General features: G+C 49.6%; 1 long non-coding RNA gene across 1 annotated transcript; it reads right to left on the bottom strand.

The window, feature by feature from the left end:
- Positions 1-18314: 18314 nt before the first annotated feature.
- LOC102469535 (uncharacterized) lies at positions 18315-23417 on the bottom strand. Its single transcript, XR_001370287.1, has 3 exons — positions 23367-23417; positions 22703-22857; positions 18315-18409 (listed from the first exon to the last, which is right to left on the bottom strand). It is a non-coding gene; the product is annotated as an uncharacterized LOC102469535 (long non-coding RNA).
- Between the last annotated feature and the right edge of the window lie 2944 nt (positions 23418-26361).

Genomic DNA, 26361 nt, shown 5'->3' with positions numbered 1-26361 from the left:
TTGGTTTCCTCGGAGCGCTTGGAAGGAGCGTCTCTCCCGTCTGTCCATGCTCACATGGCCCTGTCTCCACACAGGTATGTCCGTGGGTCTCATCTTCTTACGAGGGTGCCTGTCACTGGGCTTAGGTCAGGTCTAATCCAGGATAATCTTGTCCTAACTAAGTGCACCAACCCTAACCCAGGACAGGCTCGCCTAGACTAAGTGCACTTACAAAAACACCACGCCCAAATAAGGTTGCATTGAGTGGTCCTGAGCAGGCATGACTTCTAGGGAGACCCTACCTAACCTCCCACAGGTCCCTGTGACCTGGACCTGGGCCTTTACTCAGGCCTCTTTCAGAGCAAGAATGCAAGATTTCCGTTATCACTGAACTTCCCTCTTAATTAACACTAAGCTCACTTACAAGTGATGACGGCGGAGGATACAATTCCGTTGGCAAGATAAGCTAGCGGATAAACTTCAGCTCGTCCTTTGGAGGCCTGTTTTCCACGTGTTTAAACTGAAAGTGGATTGCAATGTCAGCCGTAATTACCTGAGCCCATTACACGGCCGCGGGCAGGTGGCTCTTAAGGAAATAGTGCAGATGTGGAAGCTGGTCTCCAAGAGCCCTCCACATAGCGCCCATCTGAACTCAGTCAAAAACATCTTAAAATAGATCAGAGCCAAATCCTCCACTGCCAGCAGGTGATGGGAGCCTGTGCAAGATGGGAGAGTGACCGGCAGCTTCTGCAGAGGGAGGGCAGGGGACGCATCCCACTCCATCACCCCAGCCTCTAAAGGACGTCTTCCGCATGTTTTAGATGACTTGTCATCCTCATCACCTTCGTCCTCGGCATGCTTGGAGCTTTCGTATGCAAGCTGGTCTTCTCTCACGGAAGGGGAGCGTCTCAGTGTCAGCCCCTTCAGGCATGGGCTCAGCTGCAGGGAGCTGCTCCTCTAAGGCCATGCCCTCCTCACGTAGCCCACATCCACGACGGATCCACACAGGTGTAAATGCTCGACCAGCCCAGCCTCCCTGGCCACACACCTGTTGGACATCACTCCAGAGCTTGCCCGGGGGCCAGCCCAGGCTGTCCTCATACCTGAGTGGACGTCAGCATGGCCCTCTGCCCCTTCTACTTTCCGTCCTACCCTTTCACAACGAGAGTCCCAAGGGTATTATTAATGAGTATTGTTCACATAAAACCATTTCAGAAGCTCTTCCCGAGGAAGCCCAAGCCACAGCAATCGTGATGGGTAACGGTTTTCAAGCCTTGAGCTTTGACGTGGCCAGGCACGGTGCCAAGGCATGCTGCTCTCGTTTCGCTTTAAACAAATCCATGCTCTCCGCGATCTTATGCCCCCGCCACAGACGTGAAAACTGGGGCTCCAAGAATCCAAGCGGCTCCCCTGTAAGTAGTTCTGGGGTTTTGAGCCCAGCATAGCAAAATCCCCACGCCTTGTGGCTATGCTATTCTGTTTTCCTGGCATGCCATAGAAGACGTTTTCATGGGAATTACTCCATGGAAATGTTGAATATTAGACTTTCATCTCCTGCTGCAGTAGGCTAGTGTGAGGGCCAGCAGGGCAGCAGCCATTTTAAAACTAAGAGACACCTCTATGAGAGCCCCTGACCGCGTGCTGAGTTGGGGAGGTCTGTGTGAGGGGCAGGTAAGTGAGAACCGGGTACCTGAAGGACTCAGGGCAATTACTCAGGGGACAGCAATTAAATCTGATTGGTTGTAGGAGGAGTGATGTAGTGGTGGTATTCCTGGTGCTTGACGTCTCTGCTCCCCAGTCAGGACTACGGCCCCCACCTCCCCAACCGAGACTCTGAATCAGGGCTGTCCATGTCAGGGCAGAGGTGTCTCCTTGGACGCCAGGCAAGGCCTATCTTGCTTCAGAGGCAACAGAAAGATTGTGTTTCTCTCATTGCAGCTTACCCTGGAGAACAGTCAACGCTGTCAGGATACCGGGAGGAAAGGCACTCCCGAAGACCTCAGCCTTATCAAGCTCTCACACTCCTTAATGACTTCAACCAACAGGGGAACCGAGGATCAAATGATTAATTGCTAAGTTAATGAGGGGATGGTGGCTGTCTTTCATTTTCCCACCTCTGTTTGGGAAAAGGCACTAACAAAAGGCACTAATATTCCTAAAATAGAAAAGCCGATCTAATCTATAGACATAGATCTGAAAATGAAAACTCCCATCCGTTCTCTTGTAATTATCACTGTTGCTCCGTGTTGATCAGACGCTGATAACGGCACAGGCTTGAGGAAGTAATTGGGTTTAGAATCACAGTTGCCTGGGACGTTCTTGATGTGGATGATTCCGAGGGTTCTGGCTCGATTCCTTCGCATCTGTACTAGGAGAGTACCTCTGAGGCCCTGGACGCCGAAAGCCAGAGGAGGGTCTGTTTGTTCTTCTGCCTGTGCTGTCTTTAAGTCAAGAATAAAAGGGTTTAGGTACCTACACACCTTCACTAAGGGCACCGTTGTTGTTAAAAGCATGGTGATGGCTTTTTTTTTAATAGTTTTTTTGTTTTACTTTATTTATTTATTTGTTTATTTATTTATTTATTTATAACTTGACCAGAGAGGGGCATAGTGAAAGAGAGAGAAAGAGAGAGGGAAAGTGAGAAAGCAAGTCGCCAGGTCTGGGACTCAAACTGTGATCAGTCATGTGGGAGTCCAGTGTCCTTAACCACCACGCCACCTGCAGGCCCCCGTGATGGCTCCTTGTAAAGCTACTGCACTGGGTTCACTCTAGAACATGCTGCGCTTCACTTGGGGCTGTCCTGAAGCCCGCCCCCATCAACTGCCTGCTTTCTCACCTCTGCACCCTGAGGGAGCTCTCCTTCCTGTCCTACGCCCACCCCTGAGCACTGCCCAGCTGGCTCTGTTCCCTCCTGATTGCAAAGAAAAGACTGCATACGTAGCTACTGGGTTTACCTGCCTTCTCTTTAACATCGAACTTCTTCAAGTCAGCGGTGCACAAGCAGTGCAAGTCTTGGGTCTCCACTGAAGATAGTGTCCTGCTCTATTTATAAATCTAGTATTTTAATACAATGTTATAAGGAAGTTTTAATAAGTTAGTGAATTACATTCCTTTAAATATTTCAAAGTATGTTCATAAATTCAACTTATCTTCTTTTTAAGTAATGTATATGCCTAATTAACATGGAAAGCACTCTCAAATACTTAAATAGCCCTAGTAAATCTCACAAATAAAATTTACTGAGGGTTCTTCAGTTCTCTTAAATGTTCCAATCTTGATACACAGATAAATCACTTTATACTTTTCAACTTAAAATTGCAACTAGGGCCTGGATAGTGGTGTCTCGGCACACCACGGTGCTCGGTGAAGCAGACCCACATGGCAGGTCGCCTACTCATGGCTGGGACCTCTCCAAGTACCCGGGGCGCACGTACCGTGATGGGGCTGGCTGGGCCTGGGAATTGGTGGCAGGGTACTGGATGTCTCTGGCCCTCTCCCTCTCCCTCTTTCTGTTTCCTAACCATAGAATAAATAAACTTTCTAAAAATTGCAAATAAAGGGCCAGCTTGGTGGCACAGCCAGTGCATGCAGCTCAAGTGAAGCTGGAGCCACTCAGAAGGTTGTGGGTTCGATTCCTCAACCATCCTATAGATGCGGGATGCATGTGCCCATGAGCCTCGCTGGCCAGTGGGAGATCTCAGTGTGAGACACTGTTCAAGGTGCTAGTCTTTCTCTCTCTCTTCTTAAAAATAAAATTTTTTAAAAATTGCAAATGTATCGGGACCAGCAGATGACATAATGACTGTGTCGCTGGACTCCCGCGTAGTCGACCGCAGTTCCAGTCCCGGACCCGGTGGCTTAAACTCATGCCGGGCGCGTGTGCATGCTTGCCCAAGATCCCGAGAGGAGAATGGAGGAGAAGGGATTGCGGCATGGCCATCCCCCCTGGGGGGTGATTTCTCACTTTCTGTCTCTCTGTCTCTCTCTGTCTTTCCGGAGAGCGCACGTGCCCTATAGCAAAAGCCTCTCCAAAAAGAAAAAAAAATTGCAAATATAAAATTAATTCCAAAATGTGTTGTTTTAGCTTAGAATGGCTAAGCTCTAGCTTAATGTGATCAATTATTAAATATTATAAAGTTTACATGCAAAAAATCACTCTAGAATTGCTATATCTAACACAAAAATATTAATAAAACCTGATTTTTTTCTCATCACTGCTTTCTAGATTTTTTAAATTTTATTCATTATCTTCAAAATATATATACTGTAGGGCGTGTGCATTATAGCACCAGAGAGAGACAGAAAGAGACAGAGAGAGGGAAAGTGAGCAAGCAGGACACCAAGTTCAGGACTTGAGCCGTGGTTGGCCACGTGAGAGTCCACGCCAACCACGCTACCTGCTGGTTCCCCTCATCACTATTTGTAGTTATTAACCTTTCTGAATGCTAGACTCACTAAGGAAATAATTTCACTTTTTCTTGCAAGTTGAGGTTACAGTCCCAAGCAAGGTGGGATGCGTCATCCCATAGTGATCTCTTTTCTCCTCAGAGGGCTCAGACCTCTAGCTGACCAGAGTTTGCGGGCAGAACAGATGACCCGGAGCGTTACATACCTGTGATTATTTGTGCCACCCGACAGCTTCATCGAGACTGTTTCTGGAGCCCCCATGAAAGCAGAGCTCCCCTCCACACCCTGCACACGGCAGTCCCCTGAGCCCACCTGCCCTGCAAGGGTCTCATGTTGTCCAAACGCAGTTTGAGTCTGAACGCACCTACGAGGTCGCTTCGCCCCGGATGGATCCTGCAGATCCGTCTATTCCCCACCTTGTTCTGACCTCAGTTTCAGAAGTTGCCAAAGCAGCAGAGAGAGGTCAGCCTGCTTTTCCCAGTGGTGTCTTGTGGCACATTGACAGTATGATCTCAAGGGAGGAGCCAGAGCTGGCCGACACTGGCCCATGTGACAAATGCCAGGTCCCGGGAACATGGCCTCTGTTCATTCCCCATATAGCTCACCTACCTCCTCTCCCTGGAGTCCCCACCCCCGCGTTCCTAGCCCCAGGCATTCTGCCTTCCCTGCCAACCACCTCCGGGGTCTCAGTCGGTCCTCACTTCTCCCAGAATCCTCCGCCCCCCACCTGGCTGAGCATGGGCCCCTCTGGGGTTTCCAGGACACCTGGACCTACTGCGTCCCTTCCTCAGCCCTCAGGTGTAACAGCAGCCTCTGTGCTGAGCCCCGTCTCCCTGGGCTAGTCCGTGAGGTGCAGTGAGCACCTGGTAGGCCAGTATCTAATTCATCCCAAGGGACCACTTGGCCTTAGATGAAGCCGAGCAGGTCAAAACGCCCCCCTATGGACATCATGACTAGTTTCTCCTTAACTAGACCCAGGGTGGGGGAGGAGGTGTCCTCAAATAGCGTTAGAGTCAGCGGCTAGATGTTAAACGGCCAGTGTGGCTAAGTCGAGGGACACGTCAGAGAAAGGGGAAGTGACCTCACATTTACGCAGGAAAGGCAAAGGAGACGGGGAGGGGTTCACATGCACCTGCACCGACTTTCGGAACGCAGACCTGACTCAACAGACAAGGAGTGGCGCTTTCGGGGCGTGGTTAGTCACTGGTACGCAGTGGCATCTGCTCTCCAGCTACCCAGATGTTTAAGGGAAGGTTTTCACAACTTGGACAGTGTCCCAAGCTTGCCTTCCAAGGAGGCAAGAAAGCAACTTGAAATAAAGTGGGATTTTTTTTTTTTTTTTTGGTACAACTCAAAGGGGGAATGAAATAGCGGGCAGGAGCCACGCGCAGTGGCATCTGCTCTCCAGCTACCCAGATTGGGAAGGGAAGGTTTTCACAACTTGGACAGTGTCCCAAGCTTGCCTTCCAAGGAGGCAAGAAAGCAACTTGAAATAAAGTGGGATTTTTTTTTTTTTTTGGTACAACTCAAAGGGGGAATGAAATAGCGGGCAGGAGCCACGCAGAGGGCAACCCCACCTGGCCTTGGAAGGGGCCTCCCGCTCGGCTGTGGACACAAGCAGAGAAGGAAGGAAACGTTGTGGGGAGAGGAGAGGAGGAACGAGGGAGTGAAAGTTCGCACAGAGAACAAGGCTAGAATGGCCGGGGCGGGAGGGAGTAGGACTGAAGAAGGGAGAAGAGAAGGAAGAAAATATTCTGCGGATGCTCTACCCCGGGGGAAATTTCAGTGCCTTTGACAGGAAGCAAAGATAAAAATCAAGAGCTGATTTTCTCCTGGGCATAGTAATTATATGGAACTTATTGTCTTTAAAGTCTACGCCACTAAAATTAGAAAGAGACTCAGGAGGAATTCAGATAAATACATGGGTAATTGCCAGGGAATTTTAATTCCTTTAAATTAAATGGCTCTAAAGGTGATTTATGAAAGTTCCTCTCGTACTTTCCGTGTCAAGGGCATCGTGCTGGAGACCACGGCGCCTTTCCCGTGGTACTTAGTGCGAGGAGCAAGGTGGTGTCTTCCTAGGATCCACGTGCACCAGGAAACTCAGCACGTGACTCCCACTGGAAACCGGGTTTGGAAACCTTCTGGGGGTCTCTGCTGACACAGTCAAGGTGAGGCTGTTCCAAGTTCGGGAGGGCCCTAAGTGCCACGTGACTGGGCGCTCATCAGAGCAGAGACAGCCGCCACGGGAGGGAGGCCACGGAGGGTGGAGGCAGAGACTGGAGTGACGCAGTCTGGACTTTGGAGCCCAAGGAGCCCAGAAACTGGGGAAGGCCGAAAGGACCCCCTTAGAGCCTTCAGAGCTCATGGCCCTCTCGACTCCTAGAGCCTGGACTTGCGGCCCACAGGGCAGAGAAAGGGCGGCTCAGGGTTTAAGCTGCTTCCTTTTGCTCTGGCCTCCGACAACCCCTCAGTCCTGGGAAACGCAGAGCCACTCGGAGCGAAGCCAGCTGGGAGCGTCAGACGTGGGAGCCAGGCCCACCTGCTCTCCCTGGGCCCCGGAGCCATGTTCAGATGGTGCTGGAGGTGTGAATAAACCGGATGGGTGCAGGCAGGGAGTGGTGGGGAAGAGTGGAAAGGAGTGTTTTCTGAATGTGTTCCTAGGGCTGCTGCAGCAACGCGTCACACACCGGACGGCCTTCAAGATGGACTTTGTTCCTTTACAGCTCAGAGCCTGGGCGTCCGAGACAAGGCGTCGTCAGGCCCGCGATCCTTCTGCAGGTGCTGGGAGGGTATGTCCTGACCTCTCTCCTCCTAGCGGCTTCTCGTGTGTGGGTCACTCCAGCGTGCACACCTGTAGGTCTGAATCCCCTCTTCCACGAGGAACAGCCATGGGGTTAGTGCCCACACTACCGAGCCCATCTGACCTAGCCCACCGCTGCCTTAGTCAGCCATGTTTGCTAAGACAGCACCGTGGACTGCGTGGTTAAAACACCAGGTGCCGATTTCTCACGGTTCCGGGGCTGGGGAGGCCAAGACAAAGTGCCACTGTGATGCTCTCGGTGAGGACCCTGTTTCTAGTACGCAGGGGGCGTCCTCTGCTGCATCCTCCGTGGTAGAGGAAGACCATCTCATGTCTTGCAAAGGCGCTAATCCCATCAGTATGGGCCCCACCTCAGGTCCAAATACCATCACAGGGAGGACGAAGGCTTTGGCGCAGGTGTTTGGGAAGGTGCAGACATCCAGTCCGCGGGGGCCGCACTGGCTCTCTTTCCTCACGAGTCCAATCACATGTACTGGAAGTTAAGACTTCGACGCCTCCCGGGAGGCCAGGAATAGGGCACAATTGGACTCTGCGCAGGTACCAGACTCCAGCTTATCTTCTACCCGCTGAGCCTTCTCTATAATCTCACATACAGCTTACAGCTCATAAATTGTTACTTAAACAAAAGATTGTATTAATGAACAGGTTGGAAGTTAAGAACACCCGAAAAACTCTAAGTGACTTGGAATAAGAGGATGGAGTAAGAGTTGGGGAGTTTCAAGTTCCAGTTCCGATAGCAGCACTGAAATGCCCCCATACCACTGATTTTCCAGATAACAAGATGAGCACTGGGCTGTTGGCCCTCGGAGCTCTACCACGGAGGCCTTGACTGCCACCTGCTGGCAGCCCACAGCAGTGTCAGTTCTAGTCCCCTCCACGGTCAAGCATCCTCGGGGTTACTTCTCCAACCACTAACAGAAAAAATGAGATGCATTTCACTGTCATGTAAATCCACAGTTTAAACCATTCAGTGCAAGTCTGGGATGTTAGGGGTACATACCTAAACTCAGAAGAATGTTTCAAGGAGGGAATTTACCCTATCCTTCCCTAAACCATTTCTCCAGCATCCTGGGGGTGATGAAACCAAAGTAGTTAACTGTAGCCTGAATCAATTGCCCTCCCTCCCCTCTTACGTAGTTAGGGTAGACATTTAATTGCTATGTACTCAAACAGCGAAGGGTAATGAAGGCTTCACTATTAATAACAGCGATAGTTTATTTTTCTTGAGAACTTAGTTTGTGCCAGACCGGTTTACAATGGCTCAGACGTGATAAATGGATTATGTCAACTGTGACAAAGAAAGATCATTTGCAGGACTCGGTAGGAGGAAAGTCTTGGGACTAAACGATGACTAAGACAGTAAGTTAAAATCTGGCTTACCCTGTGCACCACTGGCTTTATCATGAGTGTGTAATTACTACACGAAGACGGGAATCCCTACTTAACAGAGAGAGCTGGACAGGTCAACCCTTTATAAATGCATGGCAGGAGCACAGCTTATCATCCAAGCAGACCATGACATCCTCACGTGTATTTCAGATCCAGGTGCCCAACGCACACCCTGGAGGCATGGAGGTCTCTGAGCCCAGGAGGGTCATGAGGCAGCCAAGAGGCACAGCCTGGAGCTGATGGAAGATTTGCTTTCATGTGCAGTTGCTCTGTGAGTCAAGAGGCGATGCTTACTCCTACCATCTTTTTTTTTTTTTTTTTTTTGATTATTTAGTTTGCAAGAAGAGAGAGGGAAAAGCACTCTCAACAGAAATGCACACCATGACCCTACCCCAGACACCCCGGCCAGCCGGGATCACCGGCACACATGCATGACCTCAGCATGGACAGGTCGACCCAGGAACTAGAGCCCGATCTTCTGTATGGCTCCAGCATTGCAGAGAGTCATGCCACCACTCACCACTGCACTCACACCATCTTCATGCTCACCCGAAGACATTTAAAACAAGTAAATGCACATTGTCCAAAAAACATTTTTAGATGGGATGTAACACTGTAACTTCCAGTTTTGATGGGCTTCCCAATTAAATTGCAGTTAAATCTACGGGCTCCCTGTGGAGACAGTACTACTCCACACACGGGGAGCAGAGCGAGAGAAGGCACCAGCAAGCGTGTGACTGGGTCTCTGGTCCATGTTGATGCCTGCAGGTGCGACCTACAATCAGCCTGCAGACTTGCCTACTTCTGATTGTGCTCAAGGTCACAACTGCCTCTTCCTCAATCTTGAGCCATGCCCCAAATGCCTTCAGAGGCCAAGCAGATGCCATAAGAGAGCAGTGGGATGATGAAACTTTGGGTAGCTGGAACAGGCTGGTGGCTGTGGCCTGGCTCGGCCAGGTGCATCCCACAAGGGGGAGGAGCCCACTGTTGCCAGATCTTCCAGTGTTTCAAGAGAAGCCAGTAACCGAGCTGTCAACTTTTACACATTTTTTAAAAGATTACTTATGCAAGTGCCTTTCTGACTGAGTGCATTCCTATCCTTGTGCAGATAGATACCCAAGAGTGACCAGAGACATTCTGAGTCTCACCACAAGGCCATACAAGACACACCCCACGATCAGGCGAAGAACACGTCCCAGCTGGGTGTGACTACATCAGGGTCTCAGATGCAAACCTGAGAATTCAAATCTTTTGCCTAATATTTAAGATTTGGGTGCACAATGTTCTGATTGAGGGAGGTGCACTCCGAAGCCCAGGGTCAGCCCGAACAAAACGTGGAGGGAAAAGGAGGCCCAGCTTGTTCCCTATCACCTCTCAGACAGACTGAGCCTGCAGCCCAGCTTGCCTGTGACTGCATCTGGAAATGTAAGAATCCTGCAAAACCAAGTCCCTCTGCTCCTGGAGAAGGGGGTGCCTTTGTGTCGCCTCTTCCCTGGACAGCCCAGCCCTCCTGGCTTCCCTGCCGAGCACTGCCAGCTTCTGCCAGGAGACCCATGACTTCCCATAGATCACTGTCAGGCAGGTTTTCCTGCTTTCTGCCGCATCCAGATCACCCCAACCCCTTCCAACACTTTCTGTGCAACCTGGGAGCCCTTCAGGACAGGAAGAGATGCTCCCTCCCCATCCAGGAAACTGGTTTGCCCAGAGAGAAGGCAGGCAGAGAGCATGTCTGAACAGAAAAGGAGGCAAAGCGGGAACCAAAAAAGAGACAGAGGGAAAAGCTGCTATTTTTAAGTAGGACATTCTTTTCTCTTTAGAACCCACGTGCTGAGTTGGGAGAGAAGCAAATTCGTGCTGAAAATGGATTTTTATTGACAGTAAGGACTTGTAAATGGAAATCTATTTCTGACCAAAGCTAAAAACAAAGTTCTCCTTTGGTGGAATGAGCCGTGATTGGCATGTTGTTTTGTTTGCCTTCCACGTGCCACTGTTTCTGCAGAACAAGAAGCGTGTTTGCTTATTTGTTTAATTAGGCAATTCTGCCTCTCTGTATGCAAGATTCCAGATTAGACTTTGGGCAGTGTCTGCTTAACCATGGAGAAAGGAGGCAGATTTCCGAGCTGCTGGAGTTCTGTCCCCAGCTCCTTCAGGAGGTCTACCTTCTGAGACGTGCTGTAAGACCTTGCCATCATCATTAGGATCTTACAAATACCAGTTATGCACGTACCTGGGTGAGCCCGCGTGGGAGAACCCAAAGAGGGATGAGACCTATTTGAGTCTTCTCTCTTCTTAGTCTGGCTACAAGTTTATCAAGTCTGTTTGTGATTTCAAGTGGGGAGTTTAATGTCTCTGTATGGACTGACATGTATGGCAACCCCTTTTGAAAAAGCAATGTAATACACTGTAAAGTTATATGCAATTCAATGTTATATAAACAAGATTATGATGATTAAAAAAAAAAAAAAAGGCAAGCAAGCCGCCAGGTCCAGGACTAGAACCACGGTCGTCCATGTGGGAGTCCAGCCCTTTAACCACCACTCCACCTGCTGGCCCCTGGTTTAATTTTATGTATTTTTTTTTATGTCAAGAAAAGCAGTTTTAGCTTTAATAAATCAAAATTTTAGAATGTCAAAATAAAAAAATAAGTAAATAAACAACAACTGTTCAGTGAGCCTCCATTGAATTGACTGTTTCTGACCTCCACTATTTTTCCCTTCTACTACTCTGGGGTCTGGCTTGTTCCTGTGAACGTGGTGCTGGCTATGCGAACTCCATTTGGGGTCGAATGACTGCCCTGTGAACACACGTTGCACGGTGCCGTCTCCTGGTCTCGGTATCTCACTGCGGTCGGAAATGTAGCCCCTGGGGGACCTGAGTCACGGGTACTGGGGACTCCTCTGCACCACCTTTGCAACTTCCTGTGAATCCGCACGTATTTTAACATAAAAATGTTTTTAAAGAAAAAAAGAACGTATTAAGGGGCCAGCAGGTGGCGTGGAGGTTAAAGCACTGGATCCCACATGGCCAGCCTGTGGTTTGAGTCCTAGACCCAGCAACTGGGAAGTCATACCAGGTGCGTGTGCATGCCTGCCCACAATCCCAAGAGAATGGAGAAGGGACGGTGGTGTGGTCATCTCCCCTGCGGGGTGATCTCTCTCTCTCTGTCTCGTCTCTCAGGCAAGCACAGGCATCCTAAAGCAAAATCTCCAACAACAACAACAAATGTACTGAACTACACGAAACGACTTCAGCCACATTTTTGGCAAGTCGAATAACCACAGACTCCCAGGAAGTGCATCGCTGACACTGATCGTTACGTAGTTCTACTGTCACTCAGCATCCTGTAGGCAAGACCGACCCCCTGTACTGTCCACAGGGCACTCGGGGCCATAAACGTGTGACGCGACGTGCCCCCTGGGGGTGTTCGCTCCCGTTCTGTATAAATCTGGCTCTCTCGGGCAAGCAAGCATATGCCCTCTTTGGCAATCAGGGTTTATTTGTTTGTTTGCTTGTTTGTTTTTTTAATAATTCTACTTATACGCGGCTTTATTTTTAAAGATTTTTTTCCTTAAGAATAAAAAAGAAAACTTGGAGGAAGTATCGATGCATTTCTAATGACAATCTATGAACAAGATGACAAGAGTCAGGCCGAACTCACGTTAAACGGCTTGTGAGCCAATGGACTGCCCTTCACTCGCACGCTCACTGCTAACCCGTGGCCGCTGGAAATGCTCTCGTTCAAGACTGTGTTGTACGCTAACCTTTGAACCAATCAACAAATAAATAAGGAACTTACCCGTCACCTACTTTATCAAGAAAGAGCTGGTGAAAGGATGACGTGTCCATGGCTCTGCACCGAATGCTCCCGTGCGTCACCCACCCGGGAAGAGCGAGGTTTCTCAGTATTAACAACAAACCCAAAGTCTCAGGGGCAGTGACAGAAAGAAACCTCATCCTTTTGTGGGGACTGGCTACAGGCCCAGTGGTGATCAAACTCTCTTCAGACTGGCCTGCGTAGACACGTCCCAGGCTGCTACCCAGAGGCCTCTGCATGCACTGCTGGGCAGGCATCCACCATCCTGTGCTGGTTGAAGTGGGGTGCACTGTGGCATTAAGGCCCCAATGGGGGTGTCTAGCTCTCTCCCTCTCTGTCTCTCTCACTCATGGAAGACAGAAAGAAACTTAAAAAGAAAACAGAAAGCCTCACCCTTTCAAATAGCCAGACAGATGCAATCCATCGCATCCCTATTTAGTGCCTCTATCCAAAGGAAAAACACAAGGAAACTTGTCACATCTTTGTGGCAACCAGGAAGTCATCGGACAGCCAGACACTGGGGCCACACTCCAACTGAGCCAGGCACACAGAGAGGCACAGAGAGCGGAGGTCCAGACTCTGAAGGGCGGACCCCAGGCCTCCAAGGAGCGTCCTCCCAGAAACAAGGAGGAGGGTTATTTGGCTTCCTGAAAGGTCAGCCCCTCTCCAATAGTCAGGGAAAGGGAAAGGACTTGCCCATGCTAGTTTTCTGAAATAGGTCCTGGGGAACATGGGGGCTGGGGAGGGCGTCTTCCCCCTTGGGCACCAAGGAAAGAGTTTTTATTATTATGGCTTCATGTGCACGTGCTCCCACTAGCCTGCAATGACGAGAGTGGTTACTGGAAGGGCCTCTGCTGATTGTGACATTGAGGAGATAAAACCCAAAGCCTTTTGCCAAGAAATGTCCCCGAGGGTGGTTCTCTCTCCTCCTTTATCCCATGTCCAGGCAGAAAGATCTTCACATTATCCCAGACGAGGGGTCTTTCCCAGGCGAGCGCACGAGAGGGGACCCTGACTCAATTATCTATATCTCTGTCTTGCGGATTTTGCTCATCCATTCACATTTTCTAGAGACAGTTGTCATGTCCCCCCGTCAGACTGTGATTAATCCAGAACAGCTAGCAGTCACTTGCAGCGGTCAGTTTATTTAGAACAGGTGGACGAGTCTACAAGCCAGCATCGCGTCTCGGCCACTCTGCCGTCCCCTGGCACTGCATGCAGAGCACACGTCCAGTGTCCCTGTGACTGTCGTGACCTCCTCGGCCATTGCCAGGGAGGTTGGAGTCCCCGGCATCATGTCCCCTTCCAGCCCGCTGTGAGCACGGTGCCTGCTTCTGCAGGAGCGACCTGGAAAGGCCATGTGAGCATGGCAGGCTGTTAGTGGGGACGTCGGCCCTCTGAGCCCAACGACCAGGCTCCCAGCCGCTGTAGGAGGCGGTTTTGTGCGTTCCATCAACCGGAGGTCACTTTCCCTCTGGTTCCCGACGTCCCTGAAAAGCCACAGACTTCAGAGGGAATCTGCGTAGAATGGTGATTTCTCTAGGGGAGTGTTCTCACGGCTACAAGGAGAAACTTCTTAATTCTTATATGAAACCCAAATGTGCTCAGAAGGCTTTATTACAAAGGATAAATAGTTCAGTAGAATCTTGACTTGGGAGCCACAGTCAGTGCCCCCACCTGGGTCGGCTTATCTGCGTATCAGGGGCTGAGGGGACGGGAGTTCCTGTGGACCCGGATACAGAACGGGGGAAAGAGCCCCCACTAGAGTGGGGACCAGTTTGAGGGTGCTGCACAAGAGGAGACGGTGGGGGCCAGCTCTCACTAACCACTCACGGTCAACCCCTCCCCACCCCCGAGCCAGGCCCCATTGCCACAAAAGCACCTGGCAGCGAGTCACCACCCTCGAGAACCCCCCCTCGTCACGCCCTCATGGCCCTGGCTTCCCTTGTAGCCAGCAGACGTGGCACCTGGGCTGTACACTGTGCAGTCGTGTGAGGCATTGGAGTGGGCCGGGGACTCAGAGAACAGGGACGCCAGTGACACCCACCCGTTTCCGCCCTGTGCGTGTTGCACCTATGAGGATGTGAGCTCACTCAGCTCCAGGGCAGCAGCCGTGAGGATGAAGAACCCACCCAGAAGGGCATGGGAGAGCAGGAAGAAGAGGTCCGTGAGAGCGACACGTGGGTGAGCATTTTCTTGGAATCTTCTTCCTTTTTCAACCTGAGAAAGAATGCACATTTATTGCTAAATCCCAGGAAATATAACCAATGCAAGAAAGAGGGAGAACAAGTCATCTCTTGCAACCTCGTGATGTTCATGCTTTGGTTCATCTTCTTCTTTCTTTTTTTTAATACGTGATTATTTTATTTTTTAATCGTATATTCACTCACTGTCTATCACGACAGCATACAAAATGAATTTTCCGATCCAGAATATACTGAATATTGGCCCCATCAAAGACAGTGCCATGCCTAGTATCTTTCTTATTTCTCCTTTTTCATTTGCCGGGGGGCTTGTGCACTCAGCGGATAGAGGGGGCGTGTGCGCGAACATCCCCGGGGTGTCACACCATAGCCCTTCTCCATTTCTCCCTCCTTTCAGGGTTCAGGGCACACATGCACACACCTCAGCCTGGTTTTCTAATCCCTGGGTCCATGACCCAAACTGAAGTCAGCCATGTGGAATCCAGCACCCTAACCACCATGCCGGCAGTTGGCTCTTTGCTGTGTTCTTGACCTTTTAGATTTTACTTTTTACCAAGCCCCTTCCCTGCCTGGAAGTACAAAGCACATTATCCTGTCTCTCTCGGCTGTCCCCCGGCCCTCCAGTCTCCAGGTTGGGAAAACCATCAACCTAAACAGCCGCTCGAACTTCACGTCCAGGCCGTCTCCTTGAGCAGCTTCCGCCGGTGCAGCTTTCCTGGTGCTCACAGGCTGTGATGGGGAATTGCAGCTCAGGAGGGTGAAGACTCAGCACATCCGAGTGGGGGTACTTCTCAGGAGCGTCGTCGGAGAAGGCTCACGGACACCCAATGTCCCTTCCTCGCTTACCTCCTAAGTCTTGGGCACAATCCGGAGCACAGAGGCTGGTGGGGACGCCGTTTAATACAGAGCTATGGGGGACCAGCAGTTAACGTAGTGGCTATGTCGCTGGACTCCCACGCAGTCGACTACACCCACCCGTTTCCGCCCTGTGCGTGTTGCACCTATGAGGATGTGAGCTCACTCAGCTCCAGGGCAGCAGCCGTGAGGATGAAGAACCCACCCAGAAGGGCATGGGAGAGCAGGAAGAAGAGGTCCGTGAGAGCGACACGTGGGTGAGCATTTTCTTGGAATCTTCTTCCTTTTTCAACCTGAGAAAGAATGCACATTTATTGCTAAATCCCAGGAAATATAACCAACGCAAGAAAGAGGGAGAACAAGTCATCTCTTGCAACCTCGTGATGTTCATGCTTTGGTTCATCTTCTTCTTTCTTTTTTTTAATACGTGATTATTTTATTTTTTAATCGTATATTCACTCACTGTCTATCACGACAGCATACAAAATGAATTTTCCGATCCAGAATATACTGAATATTGGCCCCATCAAAGACAGTGCCATGCCTAGTATCTTTCTTATTTCTCCTTTTTCATTTGCCGGGGGGCTTGTGCACTCAGCGGATAGAGGGGGCGTGTGCGCGAACATCCCCGGGGTGTCACACCATAGCCCTTCTCCATTTCTCCCTCCTTTCAGGGTTCAGGGCACACATGCACACACCTCAGCCTGGTTTTCTAATCCCTGGGTCCATGACCCAAACTGAAGTCAGCCATGTGGAATCCAGCACCCTAACCACCATGCCGGCAGTTGGCTCTTTGCTGTGTTCTTGACCTTTTAGATTTTACTTTTTACCAAGCCCCTTCCCTGCCTGGAAGTACAAAGCACATTATCCTGTCTCTCTCGGCTGTCCCCCGGCCCTCCAGTCTCCCGGTTGGGAAAACCATCAACCTAAACAGCCGTTCGAGCTTCACGTCCAGGCCATCTCCTTGAGCAGCTTCCGCCGGTGCAGCTTTCCTGGTGCTCACAGGCTGTGATGGGGAATTGCAGCTCAGGAGGGTGAAGACTCAGCACATCCGAGTGGGGGTACTTCTCAGGAGCGTCGTCGGAGAAGGCTCACGGACACCCAATGTCCCTTCCTCGCTTACCTCCTAAGTCTTGGGCACAATCCGGAGCACAGAGGCTGGTGGGGACGCCGTTTAATACAGAGCTATGGGGGACCAGCAGTTAACGTAGTGGCTATGTCGCTGGACTCCCACGCAGTCGACTACGGTTCGCATCCCGGACCCAGTAGCTTAAAACTCACGCTGGACACGCATGTGCGTGTGTGCCCAAGATCCCAAGAGGAGAATAGAAGAGAAGGGATTGCGGCATGACCATCCCCCCTAGGAGGTGATTTCTCACTTTCTGTCTCTCTGTCTCTCTCTGTCTGTCTGGCAAGCACACGCACCCTACAGTAAAAACCTCTCCCCCCCCCAAAAAAAAATACAGAGCTATGCAGCCACGAGCCTTCACAAGTTCTGAAGTCACTGTGCACGCTAAGAGGTGGCTCTGAAGAGTAATTAATGCAGAAGCAGCAGCCTTTTCTGGGGCCCTCGCTGCCACACAAAGGAAGCGGCTCTTGCAGATAAAGGAGCCTTTGCAGGCTGCCGGCTGACAATTAAGTGGCCTCGTTGGAAGGTTTAGGTATTTACTGATGCAGTGGGTTGATTTGATTGGGAAAAACATACAACAATGACAGTGAAAGAATACTAAGAATTTCTTTTAAAACTACTTTGATGTCAACAAACTTAAAAAACATACTAAAATAAGCCGCCCAAGCCTTCCCCGAAGGCGCCATTATAAGGACGTGGCTGTGCGTGACAGAAGCTTGGTGGCTGTCTTTGTGAGTGCACTAATGCTTGTGGGCGCGTCCCGGACTGCTGGGTATGCGAGTCTGGGCTCCGTGAGGGCGGGGGCCGCTTAGTCGACAAATGTGGGCCAGGCTCTGATGAGCTTCGGTGGAGACACAGCTCGGCCGCTGCAGGTGCCAGAGTGGGCTCGCTTTGCCATGAGACTAGACTGAGCCAGGGACAAGCGAATACAAACGCATCAGCCTCTTCAAGCAATGACCCTGACCAAGTCTCCAGTTAGTTCCTCATTTATGACAACACCAGCTCCGCTACCGGGGCACATCATGATTACAGAGCTACAAACAATAGCATGATGTCAGCATCAGGCCAGCTCAGGGTGGGTGGGGTATCAGGCAGAATACGTCAGGGTGCCCCGTACGGTCACTAAGAACTCGGGATTACCAGGGTTCGAATCCCAGCCTGGTAGCTACCAGCTGCTCAATCTTGAACAGGGGTCATTCTCTCTCCGCACCTCAGATCCACGTTCTGTTGAATGAAGATACGAGGAGAAGGGCTGCACAGAAAACGGACAACAGTCAGACCATATATGACATTAGAAATGGACCAGTCACCCACGCCCTCCCCAGCAGCCAGCCCAGACCAGTCAGGACTCATCCAGGGACATTCAGCTTCTCTGCTTTTGCCACCACTTTCTACTCCAGATATACCAGAGAAGCCAAATGCATGCCCCGAATTCATCTCCGAAGGAGTGCTCCTTGCCAGCCAGTCTCTGGCTCCCCCACACCAGGGAAGCTTTTATACCATGCTCCTGCCTATGAGGGTTGGGAGTACAGACGTGGGGCTGACTCTCCCATTCTGCTGAAACCTGGAGAAACAGCCTGTGTCTGTGCCCATGTGCTGGGTCTTCACCTGTGTCCACGTCATAACAAACAGTACTGACTTTAACATGGTTGTGAAAATGCAATCAGTTAATAAATGTAAAGGGCTTAGAACTGTGCCCTGACTTGCCTGGATCAGCTATTAGAACCATCTAAGCCCTGACAATTGCTGTCAAGACCCGAAGGCACCTGTGTTTTCCTCTCGGTTCCAACAGAGAGCCAAGTTTCTGCCTGAAAGAAGAAAAGGAAACAGAAAACAAAGCACCCAAACGTTAACTGCAGAATACATTCACTCCATGCACACATGACCACCTGCAAAACCTGGCCTCTGAGGAAATTGCTCATAGGGCCTGCTTCTTTACATATGGAAAAAGGGAAATGACTTTCTGTCTGGCTGGGTGGAGGGATTGAACAGTTCTTTAGGGACTCTTGCTGTCATCATTTGGTTTTCCTCCAGAAGCAGCCAGACTCGGGATATTTCTCTGCTCACACGAAAATAGATTTCCCCAAATGGATGTTCTGGCCCAAGAAATGATCGATGTTGTTGCTCCCGCTATGCAAATCAGAAATGGAAATAGTTAAAGCCAGGCTGGAGCCGTGTCCTGGTAAGGGAGTCTGGGTCTCTCGAGAAGTCGTCTGGGAGCTCTTCTGAGAGGGGGTGGGTGGTGGGCGGTGGGTAGGAAGCATCCCTAGTTCTCAATACGGAGAGGGGCTGGGGTTCGTATCTCTATAGTCTACAGCAGGTACACGGTGTTTCTTCCTGAAAGCATCACAATTGCCCTAACCTGCATTTTTTTTTTTATTGATTTGCATGTTCTTCAATGGAGTCACTATTTTGCCATTTTAGATGAAAAGAAAAAATTAAGTTGAGCTGGTTTCAAAAGAGCCCTGAGAAGTCAAACAAGAGAAGGGTGTCTTTTTCCTTAGAGAACAAAAAATAATTTTAAAAAATTTTCAAAACATTGACTAGAAATTCTTGGATGACAAGGATGCCAGCTCAATTTTCTATGAGCACAAAACTGAATAAATACCTACTGCGCGCCCATCGCATGGTGGGGATCCACTGGCCAAAATGCAAATGGAAGTGACCACCCCCAGACAGAGTACAGGCAAACCCACTGAACCACCATTGTGTCTGCTTGCAGCTGCTGTAAGAGGTAATTACTGAAAGGTTTCCAGAGGTCATGGCCTCCCTTCAGTACATAGAGGCCTCTTCCACTGATTGTCTTTTGGAACTGGCAGGAGAAAATGTTAAGAAGTAAAACCCAATAAAAAGATGGACAAATGAGCTGAACAGACAACTCTCTAGGGAAAACATATGAATGGCCAAAAAGCATATGAAAAAAATGTTCAATATCTCTTATTATAAGGGAGATACAAATCAAAATCACAATAATTTGCCACCTAACCCAGTCAGAATGATTAAAATTTAAGAAATAAAGAATGATAAGTGCTGATGAGGTTGAGGGGAAAAGGAGCCCTCCTACACTGTTGGTGGGAATGTAAATTAGTCCAGCCACTGTGGGGAATGATATGGAGGTTCCTCAAAGACCTACAAATAGAACTACCATATGACCCAGCAATTCTACTCCTAGGTAACTTCCCAAAGGAAAGGAATACACTCTGTCAGAAAAACACTTGTACATGTGTATTGCAGAATTATTCACAATTGTTCAGATATGAAACCAACTCAAATGGCCATGAACAGATGAATAGATTGAGACAGTGTGGCACAGACACACTATGGAATACTACTCAGCCAGGAAGACCAACGAGACCTTGGCATGTGATAGAAAGTGGATGAATAAGGAAGGTTCACTGCTCAGCAAAGCAAACCAGACTATGAAAGAGAGGCATTGTATGTCCCCACTCAACCTACACCAAATGTCAGCACTCTATGGCAGACACTGAAAGACTAGAGGGGATAAAGTCATGTAGAGCAACTGTGGATCCTAGAGACAGTGTGAGAGGAGGGTGGGAAATGGGAAAGCGTGAGAGGAAGGAACCAGGAGGGAAAAGGGAAAAATAAAACATTTAAGGGACAGAAAAATGGTAAATTATCTGTTGATGATAACGTATATGATAATATCTTTGACTGGGCTAATATACAGTGTGTCATGCTGGGAAAATGCTATAATGAGATAGGGTGATTGGATGTAAATAAATACATACACAGGCTGTAGGAAAAAAAAATTTTAAAAAAGAAGCAATTGATGCCAAAATAATTCAAGTCAGTGGCTGAACTCAAAGATGCTTAGAAAGTAAAGCCTTAGAACCTATTCTCTGTGCTTTTCAACTTTATAACAGTTAAGGTAAAACAAGATGGTATAACCAACCATCCCTAGAATATGTGATCATTTGGACTGGACAGAAGTGTGTTTCTCACTCGTGAGCCCAAACACTAGTGCTCCTGATGAGTGAGGAGCTCCTCCATGGGGTGATGCAGGGACCCAGGCCCCTTCCATGCTGGGGCCCCTCCACCGGTGACAAGCAGCTTCTGAGGCTGCAGTGCTGCTGGTGGACAGCTGGGGGAGAGGGCAGATTCTGCACATTGCTGATAGGGAGGTGCGAGGCTGGGCTCTGAAGCGATCCACCACTATGTGCACCCCTGCTGTGGACCAGGAACCCTAGCACATGACCACAGCTGACTGTCCTAAAATATAACCTGGGAGGAGAGGAGATGGGTTTGGTGAACAAGGGTCAGGTCTCTGCTACAGTCTTTAAGAATCCATGCAGACCAGCTCCCAGAGTAATTAGGGGAGGGTTGTGAATTCCAAACAGACAAAGGAGTAGAGTGAATCACATGCTGCCTTCTTTCTCCCTAAAGTGAAACGATTTGAGCCCTGAGTAGAAATACTTTATCCATCCATAATTTTTAAAACGAAATGATGCTTGTAACAAAAACATACCTGTCACAAAGTGGACGTCAATATGTAGAACACGAAATAATCATTATTTTTCTCCAAGATGAAAGAGAATTGCAAAATAGAAAAAAAAAAACAGGATAGTATAACTTTTATACAGGTATTTTCAGAGGAATTTCTTGCTTTTACTTTCAGTTCATAAATTCACAAATCAGCAGATTTTAAGTTAGATAATCTCCATCTAAAACCATTTGTGCCACTATAAATAAAGCGAAAATCTAAACAATTCATTCATCACTTATGAGGAATCGCAGGACTTACACCAGTACTTTCATGGCCAGGCCAATAATACGTAATATCGATATAACAGTGAGTGTGCTGGACAGCAACCATCACCATGCCTGTAATAACTCTGTAAGCTAAAAAGAAACTTCTGAGGTAGATGGTAATACTTATCCTTGCTTTATAGATGACGAAAGTTACGCACATCGATGACAGCGTGATTGCTATCCACCATCAGAGAAAGGTCTGATGAAATGCCCTCAGGCTTGTGAGGTACTAGCTGATTCCAAAACTTGGAAGGAGCCAATGCTCAGCAAGCTGCATAGACCTTCAGAATGAACAGGGAGGGTAGCTTCCTGTAGGAACTCGCAGTCCTGCTGCAAGTTTGTACCCCGAGGTGAGGGCCCTTTCTCCCTCTGGCAGGTCTGCTGCAAATGAAGGATTCAGGAGAAGGATGGACAGATGGAATGAAGAAAGAAGCAGAGGTTGGTTCAAGGGGCAGGGATTCTGCGATCGAAGGGTGGGTGCTCTAATTCCCTTGCAGGTCTAGGGCAGGGTGTTGGGTGCTTTGCTCAGTGTGATTTCTACTCTTGCTGTGGTTGGCCGTTTCTGCTCACAGTTGCTAGGGGTGCCACCTCCTTGTCACCACAGCCTCTCGTGGGTTTTGGAAGCTCGGCGGCTATTCAACATGGTCAGTCTCCACTGCTAAGACAGTGCGCAGTGGTGCTGAGAATTATGACTTGAGGGGCAGGTGCCCACACCTCTGCATAGAATAATGGCAAAAACCAAGAGCTTTGGAGTCAGATGGACCTACCTGGGTTCAAGGCCCCCTCTTGTCATTTACCTTTAGGTAACTTTGGGCTAACTGCTTAACCTTTCAGCATCCATTCCCTCCTCTCTAAAATGGAGACAATAATCGTTCCTCTCTAAAGGTGTTTTGTAGCTTCCGTTTGGGGCTTGAGGTGGTATGCGTGTATGTGTTAAATAAATGCAATTAGGAGAATAAAGCATTGGTATGCACACGACTGCCTCATTACCATCGACGTTCCCGCCCTGCCAACAAAACATGTCTTCTCTCGACATGCCTCCGTTTCCCCATCTGTTCAAAATCATGGATCTGATGTCTCTCCATGCTTTAGTGAATCTTATCTACCCGACAAGCTTCTGTTACTGACAAACAATAGCCATCTTCTACAACTGTAATCGCCGTAGTAAAACCGGAAACCGTTGTCTCCCCTTGGTCCACTAAGCACACACACATACCGATAAGCAATAAAGTATCAAAGGACGCTGATAGCTTCAAAATGTCCCGTGGCCTTTCCTATCACCCACTCAAATGTGTGCCCCGTTGCCTCGGTGCACTCCAGACTCGCGTTACCTTGCTCCGTTTACCTCCATGGCACATCACTCTCGCGCTGTAACCGAGGATTCATGCTGGCGGTCTCTCCGCTTGTCTCCTCCTAGGAGGTACGAGGTGGTCAGAGGGCTGGCCCCATCATTGCACAGCTCAAGGCAAAATGAAACAGGCAGCCACTTGTCCAGAGGCAGAGAGAAAAATGAAGTCAGAGATGCTAAAATAGGAAGCTATTCCCTTAAAAAATTATGACATTCCCTATGAAAATATGGTTGGTGTCCTAATTTTATGCAATACAATAAATAATACTACTTTGTAATGCGGTCCCTTGATGGGGTATACATTTTCTGTCTCCCTTTTCTGCAGATTCATTATCAGATAATAAAAATGTATATTTTTAACAATTTCATTTTTGATCGATTTGCTCTTGGCAAATACAAATGATTTTTGATCATTTTTAATTTCGCGAGAGTGATTTTCCCGCTGTTGCTGCTGTGAGGGCAGCCATTAAGAATATTTTATAGGCTGCAACAAATTTGAGATCAATTTCTGGTAAATTATTGGGAAATACAGGTTTTAGCACATCGTAAACTGACACTTCTTGAAGGACAATTTTTCTAAAAATACTTAACTCTTTATAAAAATTGGCTTTGCGTCCATCTGAGTATAATTGTAAAGATACACTTACAGAGAGCTGTTTCAGTATTTCCTCGGACAGCTCCAATGCCAAGCAGAGACCTTACAGGAAACAAGTGGTTTTCATGCTTTGCTTGTAATTCAAAACATTTTACTGTTTTATTTTCAATAAAAGAAAACGCTAATAGAAAATCATCTTCTCCTTAGTAACTAGTTCATCAGAGGCAGCATATAAAAACAGACTTCAGGCTGGCCCTCTGTGCTAGTGGGTAAGGCAGCCAATCCCACACAGCCCACCATGGTTTGATTCCCAGCCCCGGTAGCTTGAAAAATCCTCTGGGCCCGCCTGTGTGTGTGCCCTGAATCCCAACAGGATGGGGAACTCGAGAAGGGATTGCAGCGTGAACTTGCCTGATGGGGGTGCTGTCTCCTTCTCTTTCTCTGTCTCTCTGCTGAGCACACATGCCCTTTGGTAAGAGCTTACTGACAAGGTCCCATCTCTGTATGATGTCACAGGTGTGAGCTCTGTGGACTGAGGGGCAAGCTGCCCTCCCTCCCTTGCCCGTGCACTGCCCACACTTGAAGCCCCGCCCTCTCGCCTTGGGCCCCTCCATCTGGACCAACACTGCTTTTCTGTGGCAGCTGGCAAGCTGGGCCCAGGTCCTGGTCCTTTGGGGTCTCGAGGCACCATAGCAGCCCAGGCCTCTGTCGGGACCCACACTGCACATGGCTGTCATTTTGTTTCTTTGGCTTGTTGTCTCCACCCGGAGGGTGTGTGCTCTCATGAGGAAGAGGGAGGGGGGAAGGCACCCCCAATGGCACGTGGTCACACCGCAGTCCCTCCTACCCCTCTCTCCATCCTCAGAGCATGTTCGCACATGCACCCGTGTATTTTCCAAGCCACCGGGGCGGGATTCCAGCTCCCTTAACCCCAGGCCCACCAGCCAGTGTCCGCTCCTTTCTCTCCCAGCATCGGGTCAGCTCATTCCTGGCCCCGCAGTTACTACCTTCGCCCCTTCCCCTCCTCTGCACTGCCCAGGAGTATACTGGCCCCCGCGCAGTCCAGACAGTCTGAAATGAATCAGGAAGGAGAATGAAACTTAGAATACTTCACTAACCCTTTTCCCAGGTAGGGACTAGGGGGCTGGGACAGCTGTCCTCTCCTTTGATGGTTTCGGAGCGCCGTGACAGCTATGAAAGTCCCATGAATGGATGGGTGCAGGCTGGGTTAGCACCTGGTCTCCACCCCATTAAATCACCGTGGCATCATTACTGCCTGGGAAAGGTCCCTCGTAGCCTCCGCTGTCGTGGGGCACAAGGTGAAGAGGATTTTACGCTTGGTGATTAAAAACACACAAAAAGAGACTGTTTTACAACAAAGATATCATGACCTTTCCTTCACAAATAATCCTGAGAATTAAAAGCTGCCCACCAGCTTCCTCCCCAGCCCCCAGAGCGGTGAGCTCCTGGGCAAAGCGCCACGCAGCCTTGGGCTGCTGGGGTGGTGGGGACACAGAGCTGTGTTCCTCGCTCCGGAGGACATCGCCCAGAGGACCCGGGCTTCCTGCTTGCTCTGCAAACTCTCCAGGGCAGACTCGTGAACTGAGCACTGTCCAACGCCCTCACTCTACACAGGAGCCCGAGGTCGTCTAACCACTCCCGCGGTGTGAGCGAATGAGCTACAGCCTTTCTCATGCGGCCCGAAGATGGCATCTTGGAGTGCTCTCAGTCCAGGGTCAGGAGCCCTTACTGCTCCGAGCAGCCTCTGCAGAAAGGCATGGCGGACGCAGACCTGGGGCCCTTTCGCTTTGGTGTTTCTCCCCCACACACACGTCTGCATTTTTTTCTGTTTACATTATTTAAAGACCATGTATTAGATGCTTATTTTATGCCAGCCACAAAGCTGGTTGATTTGAAAACAAAAATTAAACATTGTCTCCTGCCTTTATGAAGCCCACAGCCAATCTGGGGAGATGATCAAGTGAAAAATTGATAATAATGCTGTAATTCACTGTGGACGTGTGCCTCTAAAGGGATGGAGAATACAACGAGAGCTAAACTTTGATCAATCCTCAGAGGACGTGGACAGAGATTGACCGATGTGACTGCCTCGGGTACCCACAGCCACGCTGCCAGTTACCCCAGGACAATGCATCGTCTCTGAGCGTCAAGCACTGGGAGCCGCGAGGCTCAGAGGGTCCGGCAGATGGTGTCTCGGGAGACTGTGGTCCAGCTGCTGCAGGAGCTGCTGCCTCTAAAGGCTTGACTGGGCTGGAGGGTTAGCTCAGAGTCCTTCGGTGTGGCTGTTGGCTGGAGGCCTCAGCCCCTCTCCACGCAGACCTCTCCACGGAGCTCCTCAGCACAGTGGCAACCTGGTTCCCAGAGTCACTGATGGAAGACAGAGAGCAACAAGAGCCGTCTTTCCTAACCGACTTCAGACGGGGCAGTCCAGCACGCCTGCCACGTGCTCTTGGTCACACCGACCAGCCCTGGCACGAGGTGGAGCGACCTGCAGGGGCGGGATATCAGGGGACAGGGATCCCTGAGGACCCCCTTGGAACCAGCTGACACAGCAACCTCGGGAGACACACTCAAGCACACATTCTACGTGACTGACACATTGATTTGAAGTGTAAAAGTCTCGACAAAGGGAAAATTGAGGGCTAGGCCTAGGAGAGGTCTTTAAAACCGCTTTCTCTGCTGGGTCCTCTGTTAGTCCCTGCAGATCCACTCTCATCCTTGACCACAGGCTCCGTCCCTGGGGGAGTAGGCAGTGTGGACACCACCAAGACACTGAGCACGCCCTGGCACCAGTCCCAGAGGGTGTATTTGGGGCTCTGGCGTGCAGGGTTTCCATGGGCTAGCTGAGACCACCCCAGCTCCTGCTCCCACCCCCTGACCTTGTGGTAGGCACAGGTGCCCACTCACCTGCACAGGGGCTACACCATCCCTCCACACCCATCCATACACCTTTTAATGGCTTTCATGAGGTGTAACTCGTAGACCAATTTTCCCACTTACACGCAGAATTCAGTGGTTCCAATCAG

The sequence above is a fragment of the Tupaia chinensis genome, unplaced genomic scaffold, assembly GCF_000334495.1.
Source record: "Tupaia chinensis unplaced genomic scaffold, TupChi_1.0 Scaffold000211_1, whole genome shotgun sequence".
NCBI lineage: Eukaryota > Metazoa > Chordata > Mammalia > Scandentia > Tupaiidae > Tupaia > Tupaia belangeri.
The sequence above is the reverse complement of the archived record's forward strand: the minus strand, read 5'-3'. Positions and strand labels throughout refer to the sequence as shown.